The sequence below is a fragment of the Podarcis melisellensis genome (genome assembly GCF_964234715.1).
Source record: "Podarcis melisellensis genome assembly, chromosome: 3".
Lineage (NCBI taxonomy): Eukaryota > Metazoa > Chordata > Lepidosauria > Squamata > Lacertidae > Podarcis > Podarcis melisellensis.
In genome coordinates this window covers 53,744,115-53,771,081 of record NC_138530.1, presented here as the reverse complement: position 1 = coordinate 53,771,081, position 26,967 = coordinate 53,744,115, and the positions used below count along the sequence as shown (strand labels likewise).

The 26,967-nt window shown below is 40.5% G+C and overlaps 2 long non-coding RNA genes across 3 annotated transcripts in view; one reads left to right on the top strand and one right to left on the bottom strand.

Moving 5' to 3' along the window:
* Positions 1–24,128, top strand: part of LOC309366554 — a 36,104-nt gene extending 11,976 nt beyond the window's left edge. Inside the window, exons 4-9 of one of the 2 annotated variants that reach the window (XR_014166767.1) lie at positions 3,413–3,619; positions 17,193–17,259; positions 18,018–18,122; positions 19,312–19,400; positions 21,000–21,104; positions 21,286–24,128. This is a non-coding gene — a long non-coding RNA (uncharacterized lncRNA). Of the gene's footprint in view, positions 1–3,412; positions 3,620–11,654; positions 13,744–17,192; positions 17,260–18,017; positions 18,123–19,307; positions 19,401–20,999; positions 21,105–21,285 lie in introns of those variants that run through there. The other variant, XR_014166768.1, reaches the window with a different exon arrangement.
* On the bottom strand, positions 7,080–9,560 carry LOC309366565. Its single transcript, XR_014166789.1, has 2 exons — positions 9,482–9,560; positions 7,080–7,531 (listed from the first exon to the last, which is right to left on the bottom strand). It is a non-coding gene; the product is annotated as an uncharacterized lncRNA (long non-coding RNA).
* Positions 24,129–26,967: the final 2,839 nt, after the last annotated feature.

Here is a 26,967-nt window from a genome sequence, read left to right as displayed (position 1 = left end):
TTGTTTAGCATTTCAAAAGCTCTAGACCCTTTTCCAGTTTTGTGTTTTAGTATTACTTACTTGATTAAAAATAAACATCTTGACACATTAATGAGGAAAATGCAATGAGATGCTTGCAGTTTGCCTTAAAAAGATGAGGAGTTGCACTGAAACTTCAGAGCAACAACACCGAAACTTGTAGTAAAGCGCTTATATTATATACTAGCAAAACCAAAATTAATAGTCTTTGCCAGGCACTGCATTAACCTAAATTGTATCGACACATTAGAGCGGAAGGAGGGGACTTTTGGAGGGGTGTGAGAAATTATCCCTGCATTTGAGAAATTAAGAGTGCTAGATGTTTGGCTCAGTGAAAGAATTACTGAGATTTTTTAAACGGTGTCCTGAAATGCTTCTAAAAAGATAAGTTATTTTGTTAAGGATAGCTGTGAAAGGCCAGCTTTTTAACTGAACTTCATAAGAGAAGGCATTCTGATGGAACCCAGTAAGGAATAGTTCATTCCTAATGAAGACCCCAGAAAAGCCACCAGACATTGTAAGAATGGCGTTCCGTTTGACACCAATGACCTTGCTACTCTCACCAGCAAATATTAGCTTCAATTATATTTATTTATTTATTTATTTATTTATTAAATTATATCCCACCTTTTCTCCAAGGTGCTCAAGGTAACATAAATGGTCCCCCCACAGCTTGATGTTACATTCACAACAAACCTGTGAAGTTGGTTAGGCTGGGATGTAGTGATTGCTCCAACGTCACCCAATGAGGTTCATGGCTGAATGAGGATTTGAACTCGGGTCTCCCCAGTGCAAGTCTAGTGCACCACACTGGCTCTCATTGTTTGTCATTTCAACAACATCAACAGGTTACATTTCACTGCCATTCTGCATATTAACCTAGGGAAGTAAGGGTTCTCCTCGGTTTCTCAGAGCTGAAATTAAGAAACTGCTTTTTCTTCTGCCACCACACCTCCAAGGATGAACAAGACCAGCTTGTGGCCCAACTAAACTGAACATAACCCACCAGCCATGTAAGAAGGCCCAGCAGTGTTTCAATACATTTTGTACTTTTCTGCATGCTTGGGGGAAAAACAATAAAGGAACACCAGGACAGAGGACAAAATTATACCACAACGCTTCATTCTTGGTAAAATCATCACCTGCTAATTTTTTGTTAGTTTTTCCTTCATTCCCCTTCTCTCTCTCTCTCTCTCTCTCTCTCTCTCCCTCTCTCTCTCTCTCTCTCTCTCTCTCACACACACACACACACACATTTTAGCCAATCATGGACCTTCCTGAGGCTTCTTTAACAGCAGTTAAAGAAGCTATCAGAAAACGTGGGCGTGGGGGCTCTGTGCCTCCCTTTTAAGTGGCACACCATGCAGCAACCTTCTTGACATCTTGCCAGAGGCTGTCCTTTGTGCCATCAGTTTGGTGTGCTGCTTTCTGCTTCCCTCATTTCCCTCTTTCCTCCTCCTTTCGACATAGGCTCTGATGTCTGTGCATAGTGGAAACAAAAATGGACTTGTTTTCATTATCTTAGAGGCAGCAACCATTCAGTTCCTTCTCACTGACAAACATGGTTGCTCTAGGACTCCAAACCCCACTTGACTGTTCAGAAGCTTGTGTGTAATACGCAAAGCCTTTAAAAGGAACAAATGGCAGGAGCTTGTGTCTTTCAAATCCTTCCTGGGATGTGTAAATGTTAAACTGGTTTGGCTATGCAGAGCTGTCAAAATTACATTGGCAGATTTTCAGCAAAGGTTAATGAAACTCAAATAAATAAGATGATGATGTGCTCAGACACTCTTATCATTCCATTATGCATCTTAGAAGTACAACAAAATGTTGCAATGCAGAGTGCTGCTTTTCAGGGTTCCACCCCAACTAGCCATGTCCTCTTCCAGGATACTCCAGGTCATTTCCCTCCCCACAGGTTTTCGTCTCTCCCTCCTCCTCCTCCTCACTCAGCATTCTATGGTTACTGAGCATGCTCAGTTCCCAATGGACTATTTTGGAAAATCGATGTTGTATGTATAGCGTATTCAGGTGGTTTGCCAGGCGGGGCAAAGTGAGAATTTGACCAATAGATCTTCCTGATTTTTTAAATGCTGGCCAAAGAAATGCCGACCTTTACTCCTTCTAGCATTTCTTAAGAGCAATCAGTAGTTTTAAATGTATTTCCCAAGTGTGGCATGTTCCTCTCTACAGCTGCAAGCCTAGGTAAACTTCCTTGTATGTAAACCCTAATGAAATCAACAACTTTCTTCATAGTGAATATATTGCTTTGCAATCAAAGAAGGCAGGGTCAGTTGCCAAGAGACTTTTTTTTTTACCTCTCCCAATTTGTGTCTTGATTGGCAGAAGGAAAGGAGACTCTGCATTTAGTTATTATTACCACATTTCTCCAGCCACTTCCAGCCTAATGTTCCCCATCCCTACTTTAATTTTATGGAGGAAGGCTGGGGGGGCATGTGAAACCATGCAATTCACGAGGGTCTGTTTTTATTCTACTGAATCCAACTTCTACCCAGACCCCTGGGGGAGGGGGAAACAATTGACTGGGAGGGGGTGCCCATGACACTTTCTCAAAATTCCAAATGAGCCTTTGGTCCTAAAAGGTTGCCCACTGTACAGCATTCAGCTCTCTGCTGGTTGTCAGTGCCAGAGCAAGGGAGGTGACAGTCGACCAAACACTTACTGTATTTTGGTCGTAAATTGTGCTTCAAAAGGGCATACCATCTCAGTCAGAGATACAACCATGTGAGCGGCAATCTTGTCTAAGCCTGCAGTCCTATGCACACCTACCAGGGAGTAAGTCCCATTGGACTCAGGTGGACCTGGATACGTGTAGGGCTGCACTCATAAGAGCCAACTCCCAAGGGCCGAGGTCCCTTCAGTCCCCCAATAAAACACTTGAGGGGTTTGGGGGCTCCCAAAGTTGATGGGCATTGCCATTCAAATGGTGTGTGTGTGTGCCATGCCTTGTGATCAGTTAAGTGGGGCAGGGCTTACCTGACAACACCACGCCCATATTTTATTCAAGTTGGCAACCCTGGTTGCATTGCAAGTTAATGAATTGAGATTTGACTTCTATGACTAAATAAAAATAAACAAAGAGGTTTGTCTCGCTTTAGGAAGAAGTGAGGCTCAATGGGCATCTGGACAAGATAAGAGTACTGTATTGGAATGCTAGTTTAATCTTTTCCCAATGAAATAACCATTCACTTAATCAGGACGGAAGCAGGATGAAAACGTTCCACTCAGCAGATAAATCCACCAGCTCCCTTATCCTATCTCCACCACTGCAAATGCATTTAGTTGTCATCTGGTATTTCTGTTTTCATTCTAATTCTTTCTGCCTTGTTATTCTGTCAGTTTCTTAATCTATTTACACTGACTTTATTTTTAGTATGTCTATTGTGACAGTAAATCCTAGAATTGCCTTCGGTGTTGTCTGAAAATGGCCATTATCAAATCATAATGCCTAGCCAGATGAAGTCCTGTAAGGGCCCTAGGCAATCACTAGGCATCCTCAACAGCTGCCTGCATTTGAGTCCTGCATATCAATTCTCACCTTGGAGGGGGCCCTGCAGTATTATCAGGAGTGGAGGAGGAGGTAAGTGTATTTATTAAAATTTGGATTACAGCTCGGCAAAGTGCTCCTTACTTTATTTATGAAAGCTTTTTAGTCTGCACATTAATAAAGCCGCTATCTCAATCTTTTATTGGTAAACTATGTAAAATGCAAATGATCTGGAATCCAATTAATTTCTAGAAGGTTGCAGCTGTTTTGAGTCCTATTCACAAAGACATGTGTGTGGATGTGGTTGAATGTGCCTGTGTTTGATTGCTAAGAAAATCAGGCTTTATTATTGAAGCCCCGACTTTCAAAATTTGAACTATTGTTCATCAGTAGTGCTAAATGCAAACAGATAATATCCAAACTGCATTACTTGTTATTAAAAAGGCTGTGAAATGTGGCTAATTTAGGACCAAGGTAAAGTATAGGAATTGCAAAAGAGTTGTTTCAAAATTTGTTCATTTGAGCAAAGCCAAAGTTTGATTTATGGTCTTCAGCGATGTATTATGAGATTTGCTAGTGCACTAGTGCACACATTTGCATAAACAAGTATCTTACATCACAATAATGCCAATTCTGGAGACTTAGCAATACTACTCTTGAGATTGTACTGTACGCAGTTTCACTTTGAAAGAAAGAATTGCATTGGCTTTGATAAACTAGCTTAATTTGAGGATTTAGCATGGGCCAGAATTAGTCCGCTTGCTCCAAAGATTCAGCAATAACCATACTGTTACCACAATTCTAATACTTATTTATAGATGAATAGAGGTTTAAAGGTGTTAGTATGCCAATATAAAATGGTTTATGAGCAGCAAAATGGCTTTAAATACGATTGATTGATTGATTGATTGATTGATTGATTGATTGATTTTCTATCTCACCTCTCTTCCAATTGAGCTCAAGGTTGCATACATTGTTCTCTTTCTCCCCGTTTTATCTTCACAGCAACCCTGTAAGATAGGTTAGGATGTGAGACTGTGATTGACAAAGTCACCCAGTGAGTTTTGTGGTTGAATCCTGATCTCCTAAGTCCTAGTCCAACACTCTAAACACAACATCACACAGGCTCACTTAATAGTAGAGGAGGTGATTACACCTCAGCAGTTGGCAGGTCACTAAATATAAATGAAAAAAGTGAATATTCCCACAGTTAAAAGGCTGAATACTTCTGTTCTGAGGGAGCGGGTGGTGCTGTGGTCTAAACCACTGAGCCTCTTGGGCTTGCTGATCAGAAAGTCGGTGGTTCAAATCTGCACAATGGAATGAGCTCCTGTTGCTCTGTCCCAGCTTCTGCCAACCTAGCAGTTTGAAAGCACACCAGTGCAAGCAGATAAATAGGTACCTGCGGCTGAAAGATAAACTACATTTCCATGCGCTCTGGCTTCAGTCACTCTGTCCCTTTGTGCCAGAAGTGATTTAGTTATGCTGGCCACATGACCCGGAAAACTGTCTGTGGACAAATGCTGGCTCCCTCAGCCTGAAGTGAGATGAATGCCGCAACCCCATAGTTGCCTTTGACTGGACTTAACAGTCCAGGGGTTCTTTACTTTTTTTTACCTTTACTTCTGTTCTTCTGAGTCACTATTTTTGGCTCAAAAATAAAAATAGGAGAATATTCAGCATTGCCTTAGCTGTGGAACACAGTTACATTTGCTAGAGGTAATAAAACTTCCCAAGTGCAAATTCAGAGGAATGTTATAAAGAATAAGATGTTGACAAGGGTGAGGGGCTCAACTTTTGTATTAACTGGAGCCATTTAAATATCCTATAGATGAAATTTGATGAGCTTATGAGTATTTAGGAGGATTTAATGGACTCAAACCTCCCTTTCTCTCCCTCCTCCCGAAAGCTTCTGTTCTTAAGCCCATTTCTTATTTCATATTTTGGAGGGTTTCAAAGCAGCTAGATTAATTTTGCGCTTCAAAACAATTGTGTTAAAATGCTTAGGAAAAAGAGATTACTTTAAATCATTGCACTAAAACCTGATGAATATTATGCAATATAGCTGATATTTACTATAGAAAGAGGTGTTCATATAGTTATCCCGAAATTCTCTCTCTCGGCAGAAATATACATACATATGAGTTATCTCATTTTATCCCCAAAACCACCCTATGAGGTACATTAGACTAAGAGAGTGTAATTGGCCAAGTGAGCTTCATAGAGTTTGGGTGGGAAAACAGATGAAGTACTTCCTTGGGGTAAAAGTAATTGATTTGGGTCTGCAGATAAATATTGATCCCTAGAGCCCTACAAGAAAAAAACAAACTCATTCAGTATTTTGCTAAGGCAATTGTTATGTCAGGGTAAGCATTTTGGTTTGCCATATGGAATGATTCATCTGTCTCTTTTCCCCATGCACTGCCAACCCCCCACTCTACCTGAGCCAATTTCAGGAGTTGGGGTGGGGGGAGGAGAAACCTGTAGCACAAGTGGAAGACCTTGCTCAGCACTTCTGCTGATGGGTACAATTCGCTGAATCCTCCTCGTTTTTGAGAGAGGGACAGGAGAGAGGGAGCAAGAACAACTCTTTCTCAGGAAAACTAAGCCCAAATTCAGTCTTGCCACTGTTAATGATGTCATGTTTGGCTCCTCTGAGCTAATGAGCTTCACAATATTCATCAATGGAAAGTAGTAAACACTTGAAGCACAAAAATGTTCTATATCGTGCTTTCAATATTATGTTGGGAGCGACCCAGAGTGGCTGGGGAGGGACAGCCAGATGGGTGTGGTATAAGTAGTATATTATTATTATTATTATTATTATTATTATTATTATTATTATTATTATTATTTTCTACCCACATCAGGATCTGTTAAATTTATCCAAGGATGCACAATAGTTTTTGGAAAACTTCCATTGACAATGTCATGTGAGCATCACATTTTGAAGGTCATCCATTGCCCAGTGGGCTTAGAGAGTCAAAAATATATAGTTTTCTGCTGAGCACCATGATTTCCTGTCAGCGTTCTACATCTCTGTACCCTGCCCCCCACAATATGCATCTAAGAGTACATGTGGATATGAGTGACACTCTGTGAAAAGAATCAGACACTAAGGACATACAATACAAAGAAAAATAGCTGTGCCTAGCATTCAGGTAGCACACTAAAGTCATGTTCATTTGATCAGGACACGGGAGCACCTGTCATTCTCTAGAATGTGCCACTTTTTGGGTGTCGTTTTATTACTGTACATAGGTAGGCTATGGAGTTGGAGGGTGGTATTCTTTATAACAGGGGTAGCTAATGTGGTGCCTTCTAGACGTTGTTGGACTCAAGCCTCATCGTCCTTGACCATTGGCCACAGTGGCTGGGGCTGATGGGATTTGTAGTTCAAGTACATCTGGAGGTCACTCCATCGACTTTCTGCTTGATACTATATCTGTATAAACAAATTAGCTTGATGTCCCTGGTTTGTGTAAACGTGACTTGGGATGGGGAAGGGAAGGAGGCTTGAATCTGTTCCTGTTGCAAAAACAGCAACCCAAGAAACAATTGCAGTCATAATAATAACTGCTTACGTGCTTTATTAACAATTAGGCAGTATACAGTTCTGTTAATCCATGCTTAGTCATTTTATAGTATTTTAACTATGCATCAAGCAATATGGTGAGGCAGTTTAGAGAACGACATATGAAGTGCAATATCTGAAATCCAGATTTAGTCATTCATTAAACACCTCCATAAAATCTGTGGTAATTCAGTTTAGCTTGGTCAGAGTGGAACTTGGGGTGATGACATGTCATTTTCAATAAATGAACATTTTTCAGTGAGTCCATTAAAAGCAAGAGAAAGAGGCAGATTCTCCAACAAACATGCTAGCTTTTTCCAGGACTGCAATTTGTTTGCCATTTTGTGCAAATGTGATAATAGAATCATTTCACCCTTGGTGAACAGGTAAAGACATGCTTATCTGTTTTAAAATCCGGATAGAGGAGTCGTCTGCAAAGGGAAAAAAGGACATTATTATCCCTTTGATCTTTGTCACTTACAGCATTAAATGAAAACCATTTTAAACAGTGGCATTATATTAAATGAATCTAAGTGCTCACGTAGGGCTCAGACTATTGTAAGAGCACGGAGATAAAATCATCCAGGTTGGCTATAAGCCACCCAGTTCCAGCACCTAGTCCCTGCTTTTTAGTAACATGTCCCAACAGTAGCTTCAACAGGGTCATCTCTAGATTATAACCCCTCCTCTGCCCAGCAAAAAAGCCATCAGTGGGTCCCCCTTAGCTTACTTTCTAATCACCTCCTAGCCGCTTTGCCTTAAAAATCACCACTCAACTGAGAGGTGTGCTATTTGACCTGAGAGGTCAAATAGAGAGAGTGAAAGCTTTTAGCCTCTCAGGGTGTTTGCTATGGTTGACATTCATTTCCCTGCCATGGACCACTGCTTCTGTATATAGGCAAAATTATTTTCTCCCAGGATAAACACTGAAAGTGCACACAACACTGCATGGGCTGGCCATGTATTGGTGACTGCCCATCAGCTGTTTGAGTAGGCAGGCTGAAGCACCCTGTGCAGCTGCAGTTAAAGGCTGCATCCAGGTTCTTCAGCAAGGGTTACTATGACGGCTCTGAGAAGCAGCAACAGCATCTAGCTTCTCTCATGGCAACAGCAAATGTGGCTTTTTCAGGATCTTTGTCTTCATTTTTACCTACTGTGTAGCTTAACCCATGTTGTTTTGCACACACAGAAACTCCCAAGTTCACTTCCTAGCATCTCCAGGTTTGGGGGGTCAGTTTGGGTGTATGAAGGTGATGTGAAAGTTATCTGCCTGAGACCCTGTCGAGACCCACTACCAGTCACAGTAGATGACACTGGCAGCCGCTTACAAATTCCTGCCAGGTGCCCAAGCCAATGCATGCTTACTCAAAAGCAAGTTCTCCTGTGTGAATAGGACATTATGCGGGGGTCACCCGGGCCCCTTGGACTGGCATATTTCTACCCTGTGTTGCTATTGTGCCTATAGAAAGAGTTGTTGGTCCTGCAGTCACCTCACTGACCCTTTCCCCAGCTAGTTCTTATTCTTCTCTTTTGTTTCTCATTCTCTTCAACAACAGTCTCCAAAATGTGGAGCTTTCCCTCTCTGCCCCATCCTCTGAGACATAAAGGCCCCTTCCACGTCCTCTTCTCTGACAGGTGAGTTTCATGGCACAATAAAGGCCCTCGCCAATCAAAGCATCCAGAATTAAGAGGGGAAGCAGGATTCTCATTCAGAGTTATGGGACTATTACAACCTCCCACATTACTCCTGGTTCATTTGCAATCAGCTTTTTCATTATCTTTCAGCTACACCGGTCCAGAATTATGTTAATTGCCTATTAACTACAGTTGGGTGATTCATTTATTCTTTTAATTTAGAGTATCGATAATGGATCTAACCTCTATTTTGCTTTTAAAACTTTTTGATACAGTCTGTGCTGTCAGTGCAGCGACAGTGAAAACACAATGTCAATATCGTCACTACTCCTCAAGATCATGCAATCTCTCTAGGCAGCATCGCATCCTATATCTTTGGCATCTCCTTGGACAGCTTTAAGTGGCACTTCGGCAAATTGTAGGAAAAAGTCACCCTACTCCCCCTTTTGCTGTTCCTTTTTGTTTAAAAATAGGTTTCAGCTGGAGTGTTTTCAGAAATCTTTCTGACTTTTCTTTCAGCCTGTAGCATTCTTATACTTTTCAATATAGAGTGGCTTGGATGGCTCAGACATGGGAACTACAGTCCTTCCCAGAGATGTTTACATAGCTTTTGGAAGCAAATGGGATTTAGAAAAAAGTAACTGTGCTTGGATTATGAGCTCTTCTGTGCCTTTGAAGAAAGGAAAACTGTGCATTCAAAAGGGGAAAAGGCTGTAGCTCAGTGGCAGAGCAGCTGATCTGCATACCAGAAGATCCCAAGATCAATCATCAGGATCTCCAGTTAGGGCTAGGAAGGTCTCCTGCCTACCTTTGGAGAGCTGCTGCTTGCAAGGGGGGAAACTGCAATGGGATAGTAGTGTGCAAAACTCATAGGTAGCATTCTGCTTGATTTTTCAAGCCCCAAGCAGCAGCTGGCAATTAGAACTCCGTTTGTTGGTTGCTTTTGCTCTGCTGTCTAGTGTCATTATTTAGTATAGTCACTAAGTGCAGTGGGGCTTTATTGTATTTGGGTGAGTCAGGAGTTTCTTGTTACCGTTCTGTTGGGGACAAATGACAAAGATCCTATTTACCTTCCTGACTCACAGTATTTGGGTGAGTCAGGAGTTTCTTGTTACAGGTCTCTTGGGGACAGACGACAAAGATCCTATTTACCTTCCTGACTCATAGCCTTCCAAAACATTGTCAGTTGCTCACTCCAGTTAAAGACTCCAGTTATTTGTAGTGCATTATGGGATATATATAAACAGTTGTTCTTGTGCCACTCTGATTTGGCAGAGAAATCAGACTAAAGATGGTTTGGTGGAAGATTTAGATTATTGTGAGCATACAAATGATTTGGCATTAAATGATATGAGAATACAGAAATCACAAGAATGCATAATGCTCATTTCTGTGGAATAATTCATGAATAGATTCATGAGAAGGTTGGCAGGTTGCAAAATGGCAACCATAATATTTCAGATCAGGGTTTGTTTACAGAACTGCACTATTCAGGCCTAATTACAACCACAGACACTTTTTTAATTATTTAAATTGTATTTATACTTTCCACCAAACCATCTGGCAGTATTGTAGCCCTTCTATTAATCAGAAACATTGGAAGTGGTGATGACGTACACCTCCACCCTCAACTGGTGTCACCTCCATGGATAGACTTTGTAAATGCCCAGATAGGGCTTTGGAACTTTGCCTCCAGTTATTCAAATAGTCCAGGAATATTTCCAGTGCGGTATATGAACATAGGAGCCAACTCCTAGGAGCTGAGGGGTCTTCAGCTCCCCCATAAGATATTTGAGCCCCCATCCAAGTTGATGGGCATTGCCATTCAAATGGTGTATGTGTACTGCCTCATGTGATCTGTTAGGTGGGGCGGGGCTTACCTCCCTCTCCCCCAATACTTTTTGTTCAGGTTGGCACTCCTGTATGTGAACAAATTCTGGAAGCCAATAAGATATAAATGCTTATGCTCGTGGTAGTTAGCATGACAATATGCTGGTGTTGCCAGGATCTCATTCTAATATTGCCTTTTAAAATTGTGCTGAGAGTTTTCTGAAGTATCTGTGGGGAATGCAAACCAGTTGGCATCATATTTAATTGTGCCCAAGTAAGCCAAGGATAACAGATTAGCATTTTGCCTCCACATTGCATTTGTTTTGTATTGGTAAAAATGGCTATGCAGGGCAGTGAGGAATTGAGACTGCAAATCTAAATGCACTTACCAGGGAGTGAATTCAGTGCCTTGCATCCTGAATTGCCCTTCTGCAAACAATAGGTTGCCTTCTAGTCACAGAAGAAACTCTGGTCCAGTGTAGGTTCTCATTAGCTGAAAGGATGGAGGCAATTTTCACTTGTTCCCCTAAGCTCCCCTCCTGCACTGCCTTCCCCACTGTTCTAGAGGGTTCTTCTTCAACTGCCTAGACCAGATTTTTAAATAATGCTGCGGGTTGTAGGAAGAATGAGTAAAAATCCACTTCCCATTCTCCTCTGGCCAGAGGGAACATCCCATCAGAGGAGTTCCACTGACACAAACTTAGAAGCCTAGTGGATTTACTTCCAAGCATAGTTCTTAAGAATTGCACTGTACATCATATGCCAATTCCGTGTAAAAATTCTGCATGAATGTAACATAGCAATCAGATCATACATTGCGGAAAAGTGATGAAGTATATTATTAGGTGATGTGTGACACTGAGTAATGTATTGGGGGTTTTTTTGGTTTTTTAAATTTATATTTATTTGTTATATTTACTTGTTTTGTTTTAAAATCTTTAAGATAATATTTTAGTTTCCTGTTAATTATGTTGCTTTGAATGTATTCTTTGTATCTGACTTTCTGTAGTGTTTTATTCTGGATGGTTTTAGTTGATGTTTTAACATGTTGCAAACAGCTTTGAAATGAATAATGATGATGGTGCTAATGATGATGTGGGGATTTCTTCTTTCAGCCTTTTAGTATCACTTCATTCTGTATATTGATTGAGGCCCTCCTGTCTCTCCCCATTTGGCCCATGAGTTTGCAAAGCCCTGTGTGTTGAGCTTTGCAAGCGCCAATGATCAGCTGATCACTAAGGCTTGCCAGGAGCCTGTGCCTTTGCCCACAGGACTTTGTTTCAAACCATGCAGGCATATATGGCTCACCTGATTTCATTGTGACATCAGGTGATTGATTACCTGTCAGAATTGGCCCACGGGGATGGGGGAGATCAGGATCTGGCCTGTGGCATAACAATGGTCAACATCTATTTAATCATTTCTTTAAATAATTTCTATTGTGCTTTTCTACACTAGATTGTACTCAAAGCAAGTTTACAGTAAAACAACAGATAACAAAACTCAAAATTATAAAAATGAAGCAAACCTATTGACTGACTTTGATGAACTAGAGGCCACCTCTAGCCCATTAAAGCTTATGTCGCAATACATTGGTTGGTCTTTAAGGTGCCACAAAACTCATTGTTGTTGACACGGTGAACACACTTTTCATATTTTCCATGGAACATTTTAAATATTTTAATTAAGATTTATTTCCTTCATTGTGTTTTGTAACTAGCAAAGATAATTAGAGAAAATATGACTCTCTGTCTATTTCCAAAATTATTGTAAACTGCAGGCACATCTTATTAGACAGTGTAGAAGAAAACACTGATAAAAGCGGAAGACTGGTGTTTTGGCTTTATAGCATACTTAGGTCACCCTCTGCTGGACAACAAATGAATAGCCATGGATTTTCTGCAAAATATTTCTCCCCTCCCTTAAACTTGTTGGTATAGTTTTAGGGGCTCCTTGGCACTTTCTGAATATCCAGGCATTTGTTCTTGGCTTAAGTGCTGATAATGTTGCCTAGATTAAAAATATAGGAACACAGTATTTGAAAATATTTGTGATTAGTTTGCCAAGCAGTGAAACAACATCCGCTGTGGCTCAAGTAAGCTCTTTATGGGGGTCAGAGCCTTTAATAAAACAAGGGCATAACAGAACAGTAGCAAAGGAAAAGTAGGATGTATTTGGAAGAGAAAACATAAACTCAAGCATTTTTTTTAAAAAAAATAGAGAGTTGTGTTCTTGCTCATTAAATATTTGCAAGCTGTCACGACAGGATTTGACAGCTATATCCAATAAATGTGATACAAGCATAAATAGCTCAAATCTACATCTCAGAATAGCTGGCTGGGCTTCATAACCTCTATGTATAACACAACTTAAGTTGGCAATATGGAAACACATGGGCAAGATGTCCAAATTTAGGCTTAGAGAATTTTCTTGCTAGCCTGCATATCCCCCTGCTAAACCTCTTCTTTCCTGAGAGAAGCAGGTCTCTGGCAGATGTTTATTGTGGGTTTTCAAACATGAAATTCCTTGTCTATTTAGCTCCAGGGATTTTGATTTTTATTTTGCTCTGATTAACCTTCTGGACTTTTTAAAGGCATTATTTTCCAGGGCCAGCCCTACCATTAGGCAGAGTGAGGTGATAATCTCAGGCAGCTAGTTGTGGATGTCATGAAAAAGCTGCAAATTGTAAGTTATTAAATTTAATATGATTGCGCTTTTCCTCCCAGGCAGAGGCATTTGTTATACGTTCTGCTTCAGGTGCCAAAAATAACTTGGTCAGCCCTGGGTACCATACAACTGATTGGTGAGGTAGTGATTTCCTCGTCTGCCTCAGATGGCAAAATGCTGGGCCTGTTTGTTTCTTATTTGTATTTATGGAAGGGAGGCAAGGATTGAGGTGCACCTTGCTGGGCATATCCAAGAAGGAATGAGCTGAAGGGAGATGATAGTATATTTGAGTTGTATATACTTTGATACATATAAGGAAATTGATTAAAAAACTGAATCGCTCTCTCTTTGTACAATTATTTTCCTTTCTGGAGAGAATGACCACTGGAGCTACACACAATGGGCATAGCATGCAAATTTAATGCCACCTACCATGACTGACTAACAGCTTTGGCATAGATTAATGTCTCCCATAAAATTCACCCTCTCCAGTTCATGTTTTTTGTATAAGGTAACATGCTTTAGTCACAGTTTGAATGCAAAGAATTGAATCTGGCCCAGGGACACCATACGGTGGTGTAATTCATATATTGAAGCAATTCAAAGAAAGTGCAATTTATGTAATTCTAGTCTCCCTGAAGGAAAAGTTCAGTGGGATTGACTAGAAAATTAAGTTTCAAATAGGCTTCTTGGTCCATCCTATATAGCATATATGCACACTCGCTGCAGAATGATTAAAAGCATTGCAAAGGTTATAATCTTAAATTCAGACACAAATACATCAGCTGGAAGTCAGTTCTGTTGCAATCAGGCAGGCTTAACATCTGAGAAATGAGCCATTTGTATCGAGGCAACTGTATTTCTTCAGGAGCCTATTTATCTCTAGCTAAGTATTTTCAAAAGGAAGAAGACCTCTGGAATTGTTCAAGAGGCATAAATCCAAGATGGTTCATCCTGCTGTCTACCGTCTTTATTCCTTAGCTCTGTTGCGTGCTGTGATTAACAGAAGGAAGCAATAGATATATATATAGCTTTTCTTCTTCCTTAATCCTAAACACTTCCTTGGATTTCAGTGGAACCTTTTCCTGTGTGACTTTAGAATTGGCATCTCAGTTTCATACTTGCTATGAACCCTGTTCAACATGCACCATTGGTTAAAAGAGATTTAGACATTATAGAGGAATGTTGTCAGTGAAATTCACAGTAATTTGCACATTCAGCTGGCAGTAGATATTTGAAACATCCCAACTGGAATTTGCACCAGCTATGTGCAGTTTTACAGCCTGTGGAAGTGCCTTGCACAAGTTCGCCTTTTTGTGAGTGGTATTAAACTAAATAATTGTGCTAGTAAGGAATAACACGACTGCAACAAGACTCGCCCCCTCTTCTGCTGGCATGTACCCCCACCACCCCAAAATCTGATCCAGAGGGGATCAGAAGAAATCTCTCCAGAAGAGATTTAGAGCATGTGCCGAGGGGGGAGAGGAATAATGTTGCATTGCACAAGGAGAAATCCTTGCACCGACGGAACGATTTGCTTAGCTTTAGTGCTACGTTGAATGCAACCCTATATTTTCGATAAGTTGCTGTTTGACAAAAGCAGAAGTTGTTGCACTGATGAAAGGTTGTACTTCTTTGTTCATTCATTCTATCTTTCCTAAAATATTTGCATGCTGCCCAGGGTGACTAATGGACATTCAGTCATAAAATAATTACAAATAAAACATGAATGAACTTTATTACGGTCTCAGACCAGGATTAAAAAAGCATATAGATAAAATAGCAGTTAGGATTTTTTAACCGATAAGGCATAGGATAAAACATCTGGATAAAATACAATATTAGGCACGGATAGTGGATGGATAAAAAACTGATAATTAAAACAAATAATAACTAAAAACAAACAAGGACACGCAGTTAAAACAACTGTAAGAGCAAAAGAACTAAAAGACTCGCACTTAAAACAACTACAGTATAAGAGGCTGATCGCCAAATAAAACATATTTAGAACATCCAAAGTCATAAACCTATGATAGATGGACTATGACTATTTTGACATTAAAACTAAGTTAGTCCAGCAATCCTGAAATAAATAATATTAGGAGAGTTTTGTCTCCTTTTCCCCCTGGCTTTTTTTTAAAAAAGGTGTGAATTCATATGAGCCTAAATTAAAGACAAGATCCACAGAAAGCCCTGTGCATTATCTCCGATTCCCTAGAGAAACAGTCAGTTCTTTTACTTGTTGTTCAGATGTTCTTGCTGCTGTCTTTTCAAAGGCTTCGGTTTCTTTTGAACTTATCAGGCTCTTGGCTAAAAAATGTCAGCGCTCTCTCTCCCCACCCTCCCCACCCGCCTTAATGAACAGCAAAGAGTAGCAAAATAGGAAACTTTGAATTAAAGTCTCTAAAAGCTGGAGAAGTAACTGATAATATCCAGTCCTTTTAGTTTAAGCTCCAAAAAAAGACAGTGGAAAATGTAAGAATTTAGTAGAAGGTAATGTTGCTGTGCAGTAGCAGCTGTTTCCTAAAATGAAGGTGGGGGGGGGGAAATCAAATGTGTTGATGCATGCAGTAACATTTAAATGTTCCAGCTGTGTAGACCGGGGTCCAGCTGATGAGAATCAGGAGAGCGGTTTCCAGTTGCATGGGGAAGATCAACATCCATGGGGCTGGATCATTTAAATGTTACTCCAATGGCACTGAAGCAACTCATAGAAAATGGGCCTCCAAACTTCTATTACAGAAGCTGCTTCTCTGGAAGGGGACAATAATGTATGGAAATTGACAATATGTGGCTATTTATTTAATCAAGAACTACCAATCAGAAGCTCCATCTGAAGCTGATATAGTTAAGTTGCAAATATTAGAGGTCACGGGTGTAAGCTTAGAGCAGAATCTTCTCCCCATTCCCTTCTGCCCTGGCTGGCATGCACAGGCAGGGCTTAGGAACTGGTAGTTTCTGCAGTGGCCTTACTATCTTAAGCAAGGGTGGCAACCTTTTTCAACCTGAGGGCTGCATTCCTTACGAAAAAATCTGCTGGGGCCGGAGGCAAAAGAGGGCAGATCAATGGGTGCAACTTTTACCTTTGTACCATTGGCTATATTCCAGCCACAAAAGGTGTTTACTTACTCCCACCCTCATTTCTCTCCACCAAGGGAGGCAAAAAGCATTACCACAGTTTAAAGGCACATTGCAGCCTGGCAAGAGTATTTGAGGATGGCTGGCCCAGGATGAAGAGTGTGGTCTAGAGAGTTGGGTGGAGGCAGCCTGAGGAAAGGCCCAAGTGCTGGAAAGAAAGGCATGGAGGGCCCACTTCTCCTATTGGCCCAGTAGAATACCAGTTCCATCCTCTAATTATCTTTATGTGTACAGGAGCCCCAATGTCTGTATGGAACTCTCCTGCCTACAGATACTTTTCCCTCCAGTGACGGGAACAAACAAATTCTTTACACCCTTTCTGTGCGATCAAATAGGTTGGGATTTACAGGTTTCAGTGTTGCAGTAAAATGGGCACATCATTCCTTTTAAGTTCTCCCATTAGTAACTGGTTCCACACGAAGTCAGGAATCTCAAAGAACAGCATAATATATGTGGTGATCTGATTATTGGCCTGGCCAAAATAATAAATAAATAAAAGTAGTTTTCTGGCTGAATATGTTAGAAGAAGCAATGAAGTAACTCAAATGTAGTTAAGCGCTAAGACCTGGGCTGAATTTTCTTTTTCCCCGGTGACATTTTGCTGGAAACGACATGGCTCAATGAAATCAGATCTCTCTGTTTGCCAACTAGTCTGCCAAATTTCATTCAAGTCCAAACATTCATAGTTCATTTACATTTTTTTAAAGCTCTTTAATCAAGGTAATATTTACTTCATCATTATGCCTGAAATCAAGACAGGATGTTCATCAGGGTATTTGGATCTAAACGTTCTTTCACCATTGTTTCCACTTTAATCTACAGGAGTCTGCTACAGCTAACAAAACAGATATGAAAGCAGCATCTTTGGACCTTGAAACTAGAAATGATGGTATGGAAATATTAATTGCTTGCTCCTGTTGAATAATCACATGTGATCTGAAACACTGGTGTGGGTGAATGGAACCTCTGCTTGTACTTTAAGTCTGTATAGATCCATTTCCCAAGTGATGATGATGATGATTTTGAGCTTGACTCTGATCCTAAAATCAATAGGACATCTGTCTAAGTAAAGCTTGGGATGCTACAACATTAGAGAACTTCTCTGAAGGTACTTGAGAAGAGGTTGGCTATACCCCTTTCTGAGATGGCTTAGATCTGAAAAGCCCATCTCAAATGAGTCAGACCCACTGGTGTCCATCTAGCTCAGCAAATTCTGCACTGACAGTGACTCTCCAGAATTTCAGATAGGAAATCTCTCCCAGTCCTGCCTGCAGATGCCAGGGATTGAACCTGTGATCTTTTGCATGCAAGCAGATGTCTACCTCTGCCTTTCCCCCAAAGATGTTTTCTTCCTCTTGCAGCAGCTTAGCACCAACACTTAAGAATCATGAACTCATTCCTAGGACTGCCAAGCCAAATGTAGTTAAATGATTACTGGACCCAAGGCAAAAGGGGGTTGGCATTAGGCTGGTGTGGGTGAATTAAGGGATTTCTTGCATTTTTGTAAGCAGCTAGCTATTCTGTAAAGAGATGTTGTTATTAAATATGTGTTTCACTGTAGGTTTCCAATGCAGGATCTTGAGAACATGCAGAGCCTTATGCTTTCCAAGCAAATATAATCTTTAACTCCATTTTATTGTTTATCAGAACCAGCTTATGGCTTTGTCTCAGAACAATTCTGAAAACACAATTCAAAGCTTTGAATGGTTAATGCACAGTGGACTGAAGCATCACATGTCTGAAGAATGCAGGGTAAGAAGTACTCAGAGTATAGCTATTCTCTTCAGTCAGGGCTCTACAGACATATTCAGATCTACCACATAGGAACAAATATTGTTTGAAAGCATGAATACTTTACAAAGGAGGCATCTGTCAGCATTAACACCGATTGTAAGACCCTAAAACTTTAGGAGTCACACTATATCAGCAGATAAAAAGGTAAAGGTACCCCTGCCTGTACGGGCCAGTCTTGACAGACTCTAGGGTTGTGCGCTCATCTCACTAGAGGCCGGGAGCCAGCGCTGTCCGCAGACACTTCCGGGTCATGTGGCCAGCGTGACGAAGCTGCTCTGGCGAACCGGCACCTGCGCAGCACACGGAAACGCCATTTACCTTCCCACTATAAAGCGGTACCTATTTATCTACTTGCACTTAAGGGTGCTTTTGAACTGCTAGGTGGGCAGGAGCTGGGACCAAACAACGGGAGCTCACCCCGCCGCGGGGCTTCGAACTGCCGACCATGCGATCGGCAAGTCCTAGGCGCTGAGGTTTTACCCACAGCGCCACCCGCGTCCCTTATATCAGCAGATACAACCTTTCTATTACCATACCACTATAGAATACAATTTTGAATTCATACACTATACTGCTATGCCAGGCCCCACTTGAGATCTTCATTCTTCCCGAAAAAAATCTTAGTGTTTCCAGAGCACTTAGCTATTTGTTTGCCAAATAGCATTGTCTCATTCTTTGATTAGTATTATTCTTCTGAAGAAACATATAATATGGGAAACTGTAATTGTTTTCATAGAATGATTCACTTCTCTGTGCAGAAATTATGTTGTGTCCTATTGGTAACTGTGTGCATCACATCCTTCAAACACCAGAAGGATATTGTCTCTGTAGTAACTGCATGATTGTTGTTAATTGCTGTTTTCCTGCAGTTACAACTATAGCAATTGCAATTGCTTAACGTGCAAAAGCATTACTGGGGAAGAATGCAGTTTACATTTATCTTCATTAATAGAATCCAGTATTTGGAAATGAGGAGCAACCATCATGCTGTGTTCATTTGTTCCTTTGGGGCGTATGAACATCTGCTTACTATGCTGTCCTATAGAGACAATTATTCCACCATCACAATTTCCATGATGTTATGTGGCAGAAAAATGCAGCACGTAAGATGTTTGAAGTTATTTAATCTTTCCATTCTTCAAGGAAGAAGCCTGGTACCCAGAATTCAGTTATGGCTTCAGAAGGAACAATTGTCTCTGTATGCCTAATTGACTACTTTTAACATGCTTCTGAAAGGTATGAATAGGATAACATACAATACGTAAAGATAATAGCAGAGAATATCAGGGGTCTCAAAGTTCACTTAAATAAAGGTAGTCAGAATTTAGAACCGTTAAATGCCAAGTTTCAATTAAATGTATGAAATCACTGTGTTTGAAAACTGGGGAAACATGTCCCCACCTACTTCCATATTTTTCTCCTTTCGTTTACAGATAGGTAGCCGTGTTGGTCTGCCATAGTCAAAAAAAAAAAAAAAATCCTTCCAGTAGCTCCTTAAAGACCAACTAAGTTAGTTCTTGGTATGAGCTTTCGTGTGCATGCACACTTCTTCAGATACACGTGCACACAAAAGCACATACCAAGAACTAACTTAGTTGGTCTTTAAGGTGCTACTGGAAGGATTTTTTTTTTTGTTTCTCCTTTCGTATCATTCACTTTTCTCTAAATGATGCATTCACACTGGATGGGGAACCTCAGCTCAGACAAGCAGACAAGCATCTAGTGCAACCTTTGCCAACCTGGTATCCACCAGAAGTTTTGGACTGCAATTCCCATTACGGGAGTTGTAGTCCAAAACATCTGGAGGGCACCAGACTGACAAAGGCTGATCAAGTTAAACCCTATAAAATATATAACAATCAGCTCAAAAGGTCAATAGGAGAATTAAGTAAGTGTGTTTTTCTCTGCTTCTTAAGCATGATCCATCCAACTGTAAGCTTTCTTAAGGGTTCAATCATATGCATAGTTAACTAGGAATAAATCCCATTTAATATAGTTTGCATCCTGAACCTCGGCATACTCGGAGGTCAGTCCTGATGGTGCACATAGTCCCAAGGGTAACATTACAGAGTAGCCAGATGGTCCAAATGGTCAAACACCAGTCTAGGTCCAATACAACGAGCAAGGTCTGAAGTCAATCCATAAGGTCAGGTTCCAGCCTCTGCAGAAGATCCAGGGGGGGTTGAAGCACTTGGGATCAGTCCCAAAGTCACAATCTAGGGGCATTCCCAAAGCACCCAAGCTGTGGTCCATCAACAGAGAAAGTTGAACAAACAGTGTCTCTGCCTTGCTTCCCTTCTATCCTTCCCAGTCTTGTCTCTCCATTTGACAAAAGCATGTGATCCTCAACAACCCTGAGTTTAATCCAGCTGAGTGACCACAACCTCCTTTCAGACTTACCAAGTCCCATGATCTCCACCTGGTCCACTACTGAGCTGGGCTGTCTTCCCTTGCCTGCCTCAGTCTCCTGGAGTGCACTTCCCGTAGTTCCCAATGCCTCAGAAACCTGTCCTGTTCACAGATATGGGGGCATTTCTGGTTCTGGTGATGTGTCCCCTTCCCCTGGTTCCCATGAACTATCAGCTGCCCCTTCAACGTCCTCCAAAGTTCCGTAAGTACCCCCTAAGTCCCCAACTTCCCCTTCCCCATCTACAGCTTGTCCCAGTATGTACCAGTTGTGGCTACACACCTCGCTGGCATCCTCCCTCCCCTTCCTTGGTGTCCTGCCAGGAACATACAAGAGTGTGCTAACTTCAGTGCCTCTTAAAAGAGCTTAAACTTGGATGTGTCCTGCCCAGTAAGTGAGAGTTCTGCACCTGCTTAACTCTCCCACAGAAACCCATGGGACTTAGAAGTATTTAGCTGTGCCTGGATTGCACCCCAAATTCTTCATTGCATCTAGAGTCCATGGATGAGTAGACATGGTATTAACACTAGGATGCAAGTATATTATATAGTTTTCTGCTTTAATATTGTAAACCTGCTCAAACACCTCATGTCATTCTAAACATGGGGAAGAATAACTGAAGCACATGTGAATCTTACTAAGTGCTTCAGAAAGGCCAATAATAACTGTAGCAGTTCTTAATGATATTCTTAAAACCTTGCTGTCTCACTGCAGATATCTCATACATAACCTTATGAAAACAAGACAGTCGGACTTAGTCATAGTTGATAATTAATGTGCAATGGTATCCAGCCAGGATTAATTTCGTGCTAGAATAAAACATATGGAATAATGCTTAAGCTTACATCAAAGTCAAATACTGAATACATCAGGATACATTATCTCTTCACTTTCTGGAGTATATTATGTTCTATTAAGATCTGATGTGTGCTGAATTTATGCCCACGCTTCCCTGAGAATTTGTGGCGGCTCACAAATGTGTTCCCCAGCGCCTTTCTCTGTAGCATCTTTACAATTCTGCTTCTCGTTCTTCACATGAAGATTAAAACACTCATTATCTGTCTGAGAAATCAGACCAGGAGTAGATGTTAAATAATAGTTTTAAAATCCTTATAAGAAGACACCTAGAATATTACCTACTGGAGAAGCCTTCAAAGCAGCGAATTTAAAAATTCAAACTATTATTCCATGCTGATTTGGACAACAAAGAATTTACTGGGATTTTAATTCAGCTGTATGTGTGCGCTTTTTGAAGCTGTTGCTTGAAGTAAATACAACCTCAGCCATTATAAAATATTCAAAGCCCTCATACATATCAAATAGACGGAGGTACAGTTACTAGGACAATCTCTTACATATCAGTTAAGCAAATAACTGGGCTCAAAAGTTTCCTAATTCTAGAGTAGGTCACTTACAGCAACTCGCACTTTTATGGATCATTTCATCAAGTGGATTTGGTCTTACTGTGGTCAGTTTAAGAATTTAGGTTCTACTTAGTATGCAGACAGTGTGCAGCCTATTTGTTGTGAGCAGTACCAAACTACAGCAAAGCATGCTGACCAAACTCTACCTGCTAGAAATCCTGTTCCAACTGGATTTTTCTGATGACCATTTCTCAAATGAGCTTGGCAGGAAATGGAGGTGGAGGGGTTGCACCCTTAAGAGTTAAAAACAGTGTATAAAGCTGCATAAAAACACTATGTTGGAACCATAGTGACAAAGAAGGAAGTTACAAGGGACACAAAGAGACGTATTATATGCCAGCAGCCAGATTAGCAGTGAGGGAAACAGCACGAAATTTCTAGGGAATTGGAAGGAATAGCTACCATTGCTGGTTTGTTTGAGAAGTCCCACCAGACCTTTGGCAACTTCCACCCCAACATCAAGTTGAGCCTAGACTAGTCCATGTAGAAGGTGTATGTTCTTGTCACTACTATACAATTGCATAATGGACATAGAATCATAGAACATATAGACACTATCTTATATTGGAAACCTAATGACCCCTACATATATCTATGTGCTTCCAGCTTCCACCCAGGACTCACCACAAAATCTATTGTCTATAGCTAAGCCCTGCTATACAACCACATCTACTTTAGTTTTGCTTGTAGTTTTGGACTACAACTTTCAACAGCTCTAGAGAGCAAGGCCAGTGGCCAGGGCTGATGGGAGTTGTAGCTCACAACATCTAGAGTGCATAACATTGCTTACACTTGCATTAGAGAAGTTTTTACTCACAATTTAAGGTTTTACACCAGACTTTCCTAAGTCTACAGAACCCACCCACACAATGAAGTGATAAAGCAGAGTTACGAGTTCAGATTGATACCCGTGAATAATTTAGTAATGACAGACCCAGAAATGAAAGAGACACAACAGCACTTGTTGCCAAATACATCATCAAGGATTTACAACCAGGCAATAATACTTCTCTCTTTCAGACTGTGGGTGGTAGGCCTGTTATTGCTTACAGACACACCCCATCTAAAACATCTACCATTCCTTAATAACAGAGACATGTGTACAAGGACCAGACTTTGCAACAAACCCAGATGCCAACCCTTCCATTGTGTCAGATTATTGGTCCATCTAGAACAGTCCATCTAGAACACTGATTGGCAGCCACTGTCCAGAATTTTTGATTTGAGTATAAATAAAGACAATATTTCCCTTTCCAACTACAGAAGTTAACTCAGCAGTGCCAAGTTGATTTATCACTCGTAACTCTTATTGTAAAGAGTCACTGTAGTTATTTTACATAAATTCTAGGTCTCATTCAATCATCAGTATTTGTACATTTTGCATGTTATTTCCCTCTGACCTTACTGTTTACAAACTCCTATGAAACATTGTGTATCTTATGAACTGGACTCTAGTCAATGAAAACGTGTGCCATAATAAGATCTGTTAGTATTTAAGGACCAACAAAACTTTTCATTGTTTTTGCTGCAACAAATTTAACATAGCTATTGCTCTGAAAATTCTTACAAAAATGATTCCTTTGAGAGTTCACAAGCAATCAAGAAGTAAATGTGATGCATTAACTGAATGCATGGACAAGGTCACGCCAATTTTCTCTTTAATTGCAACAAGTTAAAACCAAATTGCTTCTAGGAACAATGTTAAGATACTCCTTTCAGTTGCTGTGATCTCCTGCCACAATGTGATTATTTGGGATGCTTTAAAATGGTTAAAATATGTTTGCATTTAAGAAGATCCAAAAATAACTCTGTGAACAGAAAAACTAGTGCAATCAAATATTCTAGAGTGAATTACTGCTTTTTTAGAATTTTACAACAAAGAGATTTCACTTAGGGAAGTTTTTAACGTTTGATGTTTTATTATGTTTTTATATGTGCTGGAAACTGCCCAGAGTAGCTAGGGAAACCCAGCCAAATGGGTGGGGTATACAACAACAACAACAGTAATAGTAACAACAACAGTAATAGTAACAACAACAACAACAACAACAACAACAACAACAACAACAACATGATGCAGCAGCAATAGTCCTGTTGACAGATCTTAACCACTTACAGCAAAGTGGTTGAAGCTTCAAAGTAAACACTCTACTGCATCATGGCAGTACTGCACCCTCGTCTGAATCTGTCACATTGATCTGAACTGTAGGAACCCAACAATTCTCTCCTCCCCCCCTTCTTCCAAGAGCTACATAATGGAATCTCCAATTTTCCCTGCAGTATGCATATGCATCCTTTCCTGCCATGCAGCACCACAGTGATGCTGGAACAAGGCTATTTAAAACAAACAAACTTCCACCAATACTGTACAGGCTGCAACACTGCTGTAAATTCATGCACAGTGTAGCATCACTCGTGCAGAGTATGGATAAAGATCTAGGGTAGTGTACAAGCAAAACAACTGAGCTGGAAATCAGCAATTCTCTGGCTCAAACCTTCAATGGAGAAATCACTAGTAATTATTACTGTTGTTGTTGTTAATACCCCACCCATCTGGCTGGGTTTCCTCAGCCACTCAGGGCAGCTCCCAACAGATTAAAAACAGAATAAAACATCAAACATTAAAAACTTCCCTGAACAGGGCTGCCTTCAGATGTCTTCTAAAGGTCAGATAGTTGTTTATTTCCTTGACATCTGATGGGAGGGTGTTACACAGGGTGGGTCCCACCACCGAGAAGGGCCTCTGCCTAGTTCCCTGTAACCTCACATCTCACAATGAGGGAACCACTTTAGGCAAGCCATTTTTTTCTTTTAGACCTTGTCTGACCTTTTCCTGAATCCAATTGTGTTGCTATATATGAATAAAATTTGGTTCAGTTTGCATTTCAATGCAACCCTACCTAATTCACTCTTCCCAAAACAATACATAAACCAAAATGCAGCCATTAGTCAAACTTTGCAGTTCTCTGAATCTTGCAATGCAGTTCTCCAACAACAACAAAAATGGTTCAAAATGCATAGCAATAGGGGAAGGTATGCATAGGTTAGAGGCATCTTGCTTCAGGCCTTCTTTCAGTCCGGCCTAGAAAACCCTAGCACTCTGGAAGTAACTGCTCTCTCTTCATGTCCTAGAGCAGCTGCAGCAAATATGATGCCCTCCAGATGTTTCTGGACTCCCATAGGCCCAGCCAGAATGAATGGTGAGGGATGATGGGAGTTGGAGTCCAGCAACTTCTGGAGGACACAATGTTGGCTACCTCTGTGCTAAAGAAAACACAAAAACAGGACTAGGACTAGTTGTTGCATCTATAGTAGGAGTGTCCTTCCTTTTATGTTTGTTAAAAGTTGTGGTCCACCTTCTTCTGAATGTTTTTAAACTGCCTTAATCATTGGTCTCTCTAGCTAAGTAACGACTCCTCTAGCACCAGCTCTCTGGGTCTCAGGATGGGTGTGTTCCGTTTTGTTCTGAAAACCCGAATGTAGCCACTGAAGCTGCAATCAGAAGTAGAAGTCTAGGACAGGAGGAGTGGCCCTTCTTATCTCCATGCCATTTTTTCTACTGGTAAAATGTAGGGAAAGGACACACCCAGCAGTTTTTGCCTCCAGTGAAGTAAAATAAATAAACAAACAAACAAACATACTTGCATATTTTCATTTGTGGGAATGAAAACAACTTAGGGAGTGATTTTCACTGGAAGAACTGTGTGAGGGGGAAGAGTGAAGAAGTGTCTCTACAGCTTCCCTGTAGCCATTGCCCTTCAAGTTCAGTGGCCACACTGTATAAAGAAAATAAATATAAAACTGTCTAAAGTCCTCCCCCCAGCAGATGTTTCTCTGTCTTGCTGTCCAAGATCTATTACACTGCAGATGCAGATGGACTGAACCTAGGAACCATGTGCTCCTTCCCATTATATTTTTGTGGCTTTATGTTAGGTAGCTGTGGGAGCTTGAATTACTAATTTCTGTGACCTTTCTTGATCTCTGGCTATATGTGGAACACATCAGGGGGAATGTGAACAAATGGCCCACTTACATTTTAATGAATTGACCTCTATTTATTTTTTTAAAACCCACATGGTAATGATAATGGACCAAGAAAATGATTTGGGTTTTGCATGCATGGAAAATCAGTGTAAACAACATTCTTTTGGTGTGTATTTTCCTCTGTTTAATACACAGAAGCCCTTTTGTGCACTAAAGTTCATAGTTTCAGGAATTCAAAAGCCTCCAATATAAAGATGTTTTGTAATATTTTTATCTGGACATGACTATGACCAACAGTTGCCTTAAGTTTCAAGTACTCAAAATGACATTTACCACTTATAATGTGAAGTGTGTTCTTTGTTAAGTTTCTAAAAAAAATGTATTCCTGGTTAACAGGATACTTACAACTTTTAGGCTCCTATCCTATACACTTAGGAATGTGTCAAACTCAGCTCAACTGAACTTACTTCAGAGTAGGTTCGAGATAAATATGATTCTCTGTACAAGATAATTACAGTAAGGCAGGCAACGTTGAAGTTTATCATTCCTGTTCTTTCATAACCAAGAACATTCAGAATGCAAAGTACAGATGATGCGCTACAAAAAAGGGGTTTGCTTTTAAATGCACTAGTCCTAATTTAACAGCGAGGAGAACATTACAGAAGCAAAACAAAAACCTTACCCTTTCATCAAATTAATCATTAACTGCTAAAATAATGTGTTTGGCCAGATGGCAGTATCTCAATGGCATAAATTTGAAACAGTATTTTTAGAACCACATTTTCAAACTCCCATGGTGTTGAGTCATCCATCTTTATTGACTGAACTTCCTCCATATACCTACTTGGGACTCTTAAATAGATGCATCAAAGTGAAAACGGACCCAGGTTCCACTGGGGGACAAGCTCATACCTCCACTGTATTTCTCAGAAATGCTGAGTTACAGCCTTTCCTCTAATAAAACAAGGATGTAGGATATAGCCTTCCT